Below are 11,203 nucleotides of genomic sequence, written 5' to 3' on the forward strand. Positions count from 1 at the left end.
AAACACAGTCGTGCCTAGGGAAAACACAGACATACCTAGGGAAAACACAGTTGTTCCTAGGGAAAACACAGTCGTGCCTAGGGAAAACACAGACATACCTAGGGAAAACACAGTTGTTCCTAGGGAAAACACAGTCGTGCCTAGGGAAAACACAGACGTGCCTAGGAAAAACACAGTCGTGCCTAGGGAAAACACAGACGTGCCTAGGGAAAACACAGACGTGCCTAGGAAAAACACAGTCGTGCCTAGGGAAAACACACAGTCGTGCCTAGGGAAAACACAGACGTGCCTAGGAAAAACACAGTCATGCCTAGGGAAAACACAGACGTGCCTAGGGAAAACACAGACGTGTCTAGGAAAAACACAGTCGTGCCTAGGGAAAACACAGTCGTGCCTAGGGAAAACACAGATATAAAGGACCTAGGGAAAACACAGTCGTGCCTAGGGAATACACAGACATGCATAGGGAAAACACAGACACACCTAGGGAAAACACAGACGTGTCTAGGGAAAACACAGATATAAAGGACCTAGGGAAAACACAGTCGTGCCTAGGGAAAACACAGTCGTGTCTAGGAAAAACACAGACATACCTAGGGAAAACACAGTCGTGTCTAGGAAAAACACAGACGTGCCTAGGGAAAACACAGTCGTGCCTAGGGAAAACACAGACATACCTAGGGAAAACACAGTTGTTCCTAGGGAAAACACAGTCGTGCCTAGGGAAAACACAGACATACCTAGGGAAAACACAGTTGTTCCTAGGGAAAACACAGTCGTGCCTAGGGAAAACACAGACGTGCCTAGGAAAAACACAGTCGTGCCTAGGGAAAACACAGACGTGCCTAGGGAAAACACAGACGTGCCTAGGAAAAACACAGTCGTGCCTAGGGAAAACACAGTCGTGCCTAGGGAAAACACAGTCGTGTCTAGGAAAAACACAGACATACCTAGGGAAAACACAGTCGTGTCTAGGAAAAACACAGACGTGCCTAGGGAAAACACAGTCGTGCCTAGGGAAAACACAGACGTGCCTAGGGAAAACACAGACGTGCCTAGGAAAAACACAGTCGTGCCTAGGGAAAACACACAGTCGTGCCTAGGGAAAACACAGTCGTGCCTAGGGAAAACACAGATATAAAGGACCTAGGGAAAACACAGTCGTGCCTAGGGAAAACACAGTCGTGTCTAGGAAAAACACAGACATACCTAGGGAAAACACAGTCGTGTCTAGGAAAAACACAGACGTGCCTAGGGAAAACACAGTCGTGCCTAGGGAAAACACAGTCGTGCCTAGGGAAAACACAGACATACCTAGGGAAAACACAGTTGTTCCTAGGGAAAACACAGTCGTGCCTAGGGAAAACACAGACATACCTAGGGAAAACACAGTTGTTCCTAGGGAAAACACAGTCGTGCCTAGGGAAAACACAGACGTGCCTAGGAAAAACACAGTCGTGCCTAGGGAAAACACAGACGTGCCTAGGGAAAACACAGACGTGCCTAGGAAAAACACAGTCGTGCCTAGGGAAAACACACAGTCGTGCCTAGGGAAAACACAGACGTGCCTAGGAAAAACACAGTCATGCCTAGGGAAAACACAGACGTGCCTAGGGAAAACACAGACGTGCCTAGGAAAAACACAGTCGTGCCTAGGGAAAACACAGTCGTGCCTAGGGAAAACACAGATATAAAGGACCTAGGGAAAACACAGTCGTGCCTAGGGAATACACAGACATGCATAGGGAAAACACAGACACACCTAGGGAAAACACAGACGTGTCTAGGGAAAACACAGACATACCTAGTGAAAACATTGTCATGCTGATGGAAACACAGATATACCTAGTGAAAAGACAGTCGTTCCTAGGGAAAACACAGATATACAGTGCCTACGGAAATCACAGTCATTCCTAGGGAAAACACAGACATACCTAGGGAAAACACATTCGTGCCTAGGGAAAACACAGACACACCTAGGGAAAACACATTCGTGCCTAGGGAAAACACAGACATGCCTAGGGAAAACACAGTCGTGCCTAGGGAAAACACAGACATGCCTAGGGAAAACACATTCGTGCCTAGGGAAAACACAGACATGCCTAGGGAAAACACAGTCGTGCCTAGGGAAAACACAGACATGCATAGGGAAAACACAGACACACCTAGGGAAAAGACAGTCGTGCCTAGGGAAAACATAGACATATCTAGGGAAAACACAGTCGTGCCTAGGGAAAACACAGACATGCCTAGGGAAAACACAGTCGGGCCTAGGGAAAACACAGTTGTTGCTAGGGAAAACACAGTCGTGCCTAGGGAAACACAGTCGTGCCTAGGGAAAACACAGACATGCCTAGGGAAAACACAGTCGGGCCTAGGGAAAACACAGTTGTTGCTAGGGAAAACACAGTCGTGCCTAGGGAAACCACAGTCGTGTCTAGGAAAAACACAGTCGTGTCTAGGAAAAACACAGACGTGCCTAGGGAAAACACAGTCATGCCTAGGGAAAACACAGTCGTGCCTAGGGAAAACACAGACGTGCCTAGGAAAAACACAGTCGTGCCTAGGGAAAACACAGTCGTGCCTAGGGAAAACACAGTCGTGTCTAGGAAAAACACAGACATACCTAGGGAAAACACAGTCGTGTCTAGGAAAAACACAGTCGTGCCTAGGGAAAACATAGACATACCTAGGGAAAACACAGTCATTCCTAAGGAAAACTCTGACATACATAGGAAAACCACAGTCGTGCCTAGGCATTTGTAGGGAGAATGTGTGACCTCAGCTCCGGCCTTGATCAGGCTGATTCCATTGCAGCTACAGAAGGAAGGACCATCAGGCGCCGTGTGTACAAAAATAACAATTTCATTGCAATAATCAATAATAACATGCATGTAATTGGTATATAAAAACAAAACAATTGATTGACTAAAAACAAACAAACATGTGCACAAATTGACCAGTAGCGGTCACAGTCGCTTGGGCTGCCGGCTATCGCAGGAAAGGTGTGGATTATGGCACTGTCCATTTCACCTGCACCGGGCCCAGCAATCAGTAGATGTCCACTTGTGAGGTGCAGTTGGCAAAAGTTACCACAGGTCACCGGTCACCTTTGGGTTAAGGTCCTCAAAAACGCGTTTCGCCGCTCTCAGGGCGGCTTTTTCCATTCAGAATCGAATTGAAATTGAAAAAGCCGCCCTGAGCGCGGCGAAACGCGTTTTTGAGGAAAGGTGTGGATTACGGCAATCTACTGAGGGTGGCATCCCTCTACCATAGGGCAGCCATTTGTACACAGCACACAACTGTTGTCCCTAGCACTCATAATCTGTTTTTCTGATTCTATTGCAGCGGCTGAGTAAGTCCTGGGCTACGAATGTTCGAATGACTGTGGGTGCATACTGTACACATCGCCCATGCGCGAGTCCGAATAACAACAGAAAATGTGTATGGATCGTAAACATAACATGGCCGGAGGTTGACTAACAGAAACCCAGTATTTGGGGTTTCCTGTTCCAAAGTGCCCTATTTCACGGGACGACGGACCAGGCCAAGTTGCATCTGAGGGGACAGACATATGTAAGGTTGCCATTTGCATCTGTGTAGAGAGATTCGGGCGACTCTGAATTAGATCCTGTTTGTAACTGCAATAAATATACTCTTAGGAATTTCTCAATACAACTAAAACTCCTAACATAATAAATAACTAAAATGTCAGCAGAAGCCACATCCAAGTGTTCGTAACATAAAAATCCTTAGCTCCATGACCTGTTCATTTTCTGACTGTTGTGGTCATTCTAGATTTAAAACCGTATGTATCTAGTTACATATCATATTATTCATTTACTACCTGTATATTCTAAAGCGCTGTACAGTAGTCAATTACAAGAAACATATATTGATTACTGCATAGAATTACTACTGACAACATAACGTAAGACAAAATAGATGCAAGCTCAGCCTGTATGAGATTACACTCTAACCGGAACCAGGAAATAGGATACAGATGACAGAAGCAAGTGATGAGTCACGTATTAATGTCCGGAGGGGTATACTCTCAGCAGGACTCTGGAGTATTGAATGGTCCCCAGCTGGCTTCTGTCTGGACAAAGAAATAAAGTTTTTTTGGGATGGATCCATCACTTCTTCCAAACAGGGCTGAAACAAACCCATTTTGAAGAATGTTTTGTCCTACCTAACACCCAATGGAACCATACAGCTTACCATGGATTAGAGTTGGCCGCTTTGTCTACTGTCCAAGGAAGTGAGTCATTAGTAGGGTTGGAGGAGATGAAGGTAGTGCCTACCCCTGTACTGCTTACCACTGGGCCCGTCGCTCAACAATGGGCATTAGTACATTAGCGGGCAGGGGGATCCCTTATATAACAAGCAGGTGTCCAACAGGGTCTCACCTGTTTTGACTTAGTCTTCTTTCCTCTTCCTGTCGATGGAGCTGTTTCTTCGCTTCGGTGTTGTCTTGATTCATTTGAAGGTCTTCTCTTCTCCACCTTTGCTGATGGACTGACTCCACGCCGGTCCTGCCAGATAATATAAGTTTTGCATGTCCATTTGCAATTGGCCTGAATGTGGAGGGACCTGATTGGCCCCCCATAGAGGTTTATCACTGTTTAGAATTAAATTTCTGCAGAGTCATACCGTGTTTCCCCGATAATAAGCCCTACCCCGAAAATAAGCCCTACCCTTGATTTTGGACACTGGTCCAAAATAAGCCCTACCCCGAAAATAAGCCCTATCAAAATTTCTCTTAGCCGAGTGTGCGCACTAACTTCTATGACCCCATCTCCATCCCCGCTAACCCCCTTCACCGCAGCCTTGCTTGTACAGTACTGTACTGTACTGTAGATGCCTTTGAAGCCCCCGGTCCCAGGAATGCACTGCGCCCTGCACATGTCACCGCGCACATCACACGGCTTCTGTACACGGCGGGAGCAGCGGCGCAGACACAAAACGAGAAGAGGAACTGGAAAGTGCTGTGAGGAGCAGGACTGGGGGCATGGTGCTATAAAAGGAGGAACGGGGCTGTGAAAGCAGGACTGGGAGCATGGTACTTTAAAAGGAGGAATGGGGGCTCTGAAACGAGGACTGGGGGCATGGTACTTTTATAGGAGGAATGGGGGCTGTGAAGGCAGGAATGGGGGCATGGTTGATTAGAATAAGCCCTACCCCGAAAATAAGCCCTATGGTGTTTTTTGATGAAAAAAATTAAATAAGACAGTGTCTTATTATCGGGGAAACACGGTATAAACCAAGGTCAAGGACCCGCAGAAATTTACCGGACAACCTTCTTCCGTTGCTGGTGAGCTCCTCAGTGACCAAAGCTTCTTACGGGAGGGCTCAAGCAGTGGTTAGTGCATTGGTAGCACATATAATGTCACGACTGCAGGGTTGTTGGGGGCATGTCGAGTGCAGTAGAGGGCACCTCTATGGACTTGAGAGTTTTTATAATGAAACTGAGCTGAGATATACCCATGCCATTAAAACCTGATTTCTAAAATCTTTAAAAGGGTCTAGATGCTCCTGCGTGCACATGTAATGCTTGCTACACATATTATCATTGCAGAAAAGCATCTCCAGGCTGCTCGTGTTCTGATGACGGCAGCCTGATTTCTATCTACCAAGGCCAAGTGGGCTGAGAGCCAAGAAGATGAGAGGGGAAAAAATGAGCTTTTTCGGATGGAGCCAAAATCATCACCCTTCTATTCTAACCCAGATTCCCAGCTTGCGGCAAAATAAAATCACGCGAGGAACAAAATAGGAGCCAGGGAATCCATTTCATACTACCTGGAGAGGAGCGGGAGCTGCAGAGAGCTTCTCTGTGTAACCTGCACTTATACTCGTGATAAGAAACAGAACGTAAATTGAACTCGTAAGTGTGTTGCGGAAAACTGACCTTGGAGAGAGGGGACGCAGATCAATTTCAGTTTAAATCGCCTGATAGCGGCAGGCTGGATGCACAAATACATGTGCCTGCACACCGCGCCGGGAATAAATCACAGGCAGGACAACCGAGATTTCAATCAGGAACACAAAAATGTTGAGTTTTGTTTCAATTAAAAGGAAGCCATCTTGTAAAATCAGATTTATTTATTTTTTAATGCATTTTTTTTTTTTTTGTCATCTGCAATGTTTTCTCCAAAATTGTCACAGGCGACAAGTCGGTTTTGATGGGGTTGAGCAATGTAACGCATTACCTACGTGGTGGCACACAAAGAATAAAATAAAATAAAACAGGGTCCCTTTACCAGGGGTGTAGATGCAATGCGGACAGATACCCGTCCCCCAGGGATGAGGTGGTTATATAGGAGCAGAATAACACTAGACCAGATTACCATTCACAGCTCACCTGGCTTGTCTAAAATATTCCCTTAACAGATCAGTGTACAGTATGATACCGAGCCCTGTCTAACGATCAATAAATGGGTTTATTCAGACCTGATTGCTGGGCTACGATATTGCAACCTGACTAAAATCCAGCATCTTTTTTGATCACTGGCCATACGCAAGGTGACTGACAGGAAGCTGGTGCTTAGGGGCGGTAACCGGATGTCTTTTGGTAGTGACAGGGAGAACACAGGCGTTTTATACTCCATATTTGCAAACCTTATAGCTGCTCCGGGAGGGGGTGGCCAGGCGGCACAGCAGTGGCATAGGAGGGGGCGTGGCTTGTAATAGGGGGCCGGAGGGGGCATGATGCAGTCGTAAAGGCAGTTGCATCATCGTAGCCATGTCATTCGTTGGTGTGTGCCTCTATAACTCTATGCCTGCACATACACCTGTCACAGGCTTATCTGGTTGTGTTCCCGGTAATGACCTGGGTGAGCCAGTGGAGGGCGCAGGGAACCGGAAGCTAGGTGGTTTCAGGTATACTATACTCATGCACTAAGGATGCAGTGGAGATATCTATAGGAGGCACAGAGAATTGGTGAGACCAAAGGCATAGGTGCGGAGTCTAACCAGTCAGTGGTTTTCACCAGTGACCCCCACAAGGGGATATGGACTTCGCACCGCATTGTATTACACGGGCCTGCACAACATTGTATTACACGGGCCTGCACTGCATTGTATTACACCGGCCTGCACCGCATTGTATTACACCAGCCTGCACCGCATTGTATTACACGGGCCTGCACCGCATTGTATTACACCGGCCTGCACCGCATTGTATTACACCGGCCTGCACCGCATTGTATTACACCGGCCTGCACCGCATTGTATTACACGGGCCTGCACCGCATTGTATTACACGGGCCTGCACCGCATTGTATTACACTGGCCTGCACCGCATTGTATTACACCGGCCTGCACAATATTGTATTGCACGGGCCTGCACCACATTGTATTACACCGGCCTGCACCGCATTGTATTACACGGGCCTGCACCGCATTGTTTTACACGGGCCTGCAGCGCATTGTATTACACGGGCCTGCACCGCATTGTATTACACCGGCCTGCCTCGCAGTGTATTACACCGGCCTGCATTGCAGTGTATTACACGGGCCTGCACCGCATTGTATTACACGGCCTGCATCGCAGTGTATTACACGGGCCTGCACCGCATTGTATTACACCGGCCTGCACCGCATTGTATTACACCGGCCTGCCTCGCAGTGTATTACACCGGCCTGCATCGCAGTGTATTACACGGGCCTGCACCGCATTGTATTACACCGGCCTGCCTTGCAGTGTATTACACCGGCCTGCATCGCAGTGTATTACACGGGCCTGCACCGCATTGTATTACACCGGCCTACACTGCATTGTTTTACACGGGCCTGCACTGCATTGTATTACACGGGCCTGCACGCATTGTATTGCAGGGGCCTGCACCGCAGTGTATTACACGGGCCTGCACTGCATTGTATTACACGGGCCTGCACCGCATTGTATTGCACGGGCCTGCACCGCATTGTATTGCACGGGCCTGCACTGCATTGTATTACACGGGCCTGCACCGCATTGTATTGCACGGGCCTGCACAACATTGTATTGCACGGGCCTGCACCGCATTGTATTACACGGGCCTGCACCGCATTGTATTACACGGGCCTGCACCGCATTGTATTACACGGGCCTGCACCGCATTGTATTACACCGTCCTGCACCGCATTGTATTGCACCGGCCTGCACCGCATTGTATTACACGGGCCTGCACCGCATTGTATTACACGGGCCTGCACCGCATTGTATTACACGGGCATGCACCGCATTGTATTACACGGGCCTGCACCGCATTGTATTGCACGGGCCTGCACCGCATTGTATTGCACGGGCCTGCACCGCATTGTATTGCACGGGCCTGCACCGCTTTGTATTGCACGGGCCTGCACCACATTGTATTGCACGGGCCTGCACCGCATTGTATTACACGGGCCTGCACCGCCTTGTATTACACGGGCCTGCACCGCATTGTATTGCCCGGGCCTGCACCGCATTTTATTGCAGGGCCTGCACCGCATTGTATTGCTCGGGCCTGCACCGCATTGTATTACACGGGCCTGCACCGCATTGTATTACACGTCCTGAACCGCATTGTATTACGCAGGTCCGCACCGCATTGTATTACGCAGGCCATGCACCACATTGTATTACACGGGCCTGCACCACATTGTATTACACAGGCCTGCACCGCATTGTATTACACCGGCCTGCACCGCATTGATTTACACGGTCCTGCATCGCGTTGTATTACACGGGCCTGCACAGCATTGTATTACACGGGCCTGCACTGCATTGTGTGTGCAGTATACAGGTAAGGTGAGTGCAGTATACAGGTAACGTGTGTGCAGTATACAGGTAACGTGTGTGCAGTATACAGGTAAGGTGAGTGCAGTATACAGGTAACGTGTGTGCAGTATACAGGTAAGGTGAGTGCAGTATACAGGTAATGTGTGTGCAGTATACAGGTAATGTGTGTGCAGTATACAGGTAAAGTGAGCGCAGTATACAGGTAACGTGTGTGCAGTATACAGGTAAGGTGAGCGCTGTGTACAGGTAAGGTGTGTGCAGTATACAGATGTACCGCTTCCACCTGTACACAGCGCTCACCTTACCTGTATACTGCACACACGTTACCTGTATACTACACTCACCTTACCTGTATACTGCACACACGTTACCTGAATACTGCACTCACCTTACCTGTACACAGCGCTCACCTTACCTGTATACTGCACACACATTACCTGTACACAGCGCTCACCTTACCTGTATACTGCACACACCTTACATGTACGGAAGCGGCACATCTGTCAGAATGAACTTAGGTCTACAGTCATTAGGTCGACCCCACTAGGTCGACTGGCAGGAAGGTCGACCTGACTTAAGGTCGACATGGGCCAAGGTCGACATGACTTAAGGTCAAATTTGCATAAAGGTCGACATGAGGAAGGTCGACTGGTCATAAGGTCGACATTGGTTTTTCACTGTTTTTTTATCCCTATGTCGACACAGTCGACATGGACACAGTTGGCAATGAGAATCGGACCTTCGCATCGCTCGCTTCGCTCGCAATGCTTCGGGCACGGTGCCTCGCTGCGCTCGGCACACTATTTTATTGTCCCACCACGCCCTAGTGGATGGTAGGGCATGAAATACCGCCTGTCGGCACATGTCGGCTCAAAAAACAGTGAAAAACCCATGTCGACATTATGACCAGTCGACCTTCCTCATATCGACCTTTATGCAAATTCGACCTTAAGTCATGTCGACCTTGGCCCATGTCGACCTTAAGTCAGGTCGACCTTCCTGCCAGTCGACCTAGTGGGGTCGACCTAATGACTGTAGACCTAAGTTCATTCTAATAGATGACCGCTTCCCGTACAGGTAAAGTGTGTGCAGTATACAGGTAAGGTGAGCGCTGTGTACAGGTAACGTGGGTGCAGTATACAGGTAATGTGAGTGCAGTATACAGGTAACGTGTGTGCAGTATACAGGTATGGTGAGCGCTGTGTACAGGTAACGTGTGTGCAGTATACAGGTAATGTGAGTGCAGTATACAGGTAACGTGTGTGCAGTATACAGGTAAGGTGAACGCAGTATACAGATAACGTGTGTGCAGTATACAGGTAAGGTGAGCACAGTATACAGGTAACGTGTGTGCAGTATACAGTAAGGTGAGCGCAGTATTCAGGTATCGTGTGTGTGGAGCAGGTGTGACTTGTGTCTGCTCAGAGTTAAGCATTTCCTTCAGCAGATGAGACATAAGCAGTGATGTGCAGGGAATAAGGACATTTTCAGTGACATATAACGAATTCCGTAGGAGAAGTAATCCAGCCTTAAGCAAACCCATCGCTAGTACACCTGACAGAGTGTCACTGCCAATGTCCTTCATGTAAATCGCTGTCATATAGGATACATCAGCCCCTTATAGACAGTGTTACCTCTCTCCTGTTCCCAACTACAACAGGGGGGGGGGGGGGGTGTTTTCCTAATTAACTTCCTCAGTGACCCAAACATAAACATCTCTCTGCATTCTGCTACAGCGCCGACACATTTCTGACACGGCGATGTGATGGTTTTGTAATTTTTCTGTAATTTATGCTCTGAAATCATGCATAAGTAATCGCTAACATTTCCTCGCACCTGATTTAAGCCCCCACTTGCGGAGACGCGCGCGATACCCTCATTTTCATATTTCGTGGTAAATGGGTCAAGGGTCTGCTCACTTAAGTGGCTGGTACAGAATGTAACCATTTAGTGTCCGCAGAGTCTCGCTGCACGGCGCAGGGCGTGTAATCCTGGCCTGGGGGGCAAATCCGCACCAGAGGTTCATTGTCCACCAGTAACAGATACCTGTATGCACTTATCACAAGCCCCGTATCTGTCACCTACACAGATATCACTACAAGTAGCATTAAATATAAATATACAGGAGTCAGAACATCGAGATAACGGGATACAAAGGTTGTGCTCCCAGGTCACAGGGTCTTCCAACATGCGTGTTACATGCGTGTTACATCATACTTGGCGACTTTTACATTTGCCTCTCCGGGAGAAACCCTGAGAGTACAGCCGAATCTCCGGGTTGGGGGGCGGGAACAAGGCGGCTGACTCAAAGCCCCGCTCCCAATCCACGCAAACACCGCGATTCGTGGGTCCACGACTAGAGGGGTGGGGCTAAAATGACGCAAAATGACTCGATTTGCGTCATTTTAGCCATGCCCCCTCTCCGCGGACCCACAATTT

This window comes from Crinia signifera, chromosome 8, assembly GCF_055691185.1.
Source record: "Crinia signifera chromosome 8, ASM5569118v1, whole genome shotgun sequence".
Classification (NCBI taxonomy): Eukaryota; Metazoa; Chordata; class Amphibia; order Anura; family Myobatrachidae; genus Crinia; species Crinia signifera.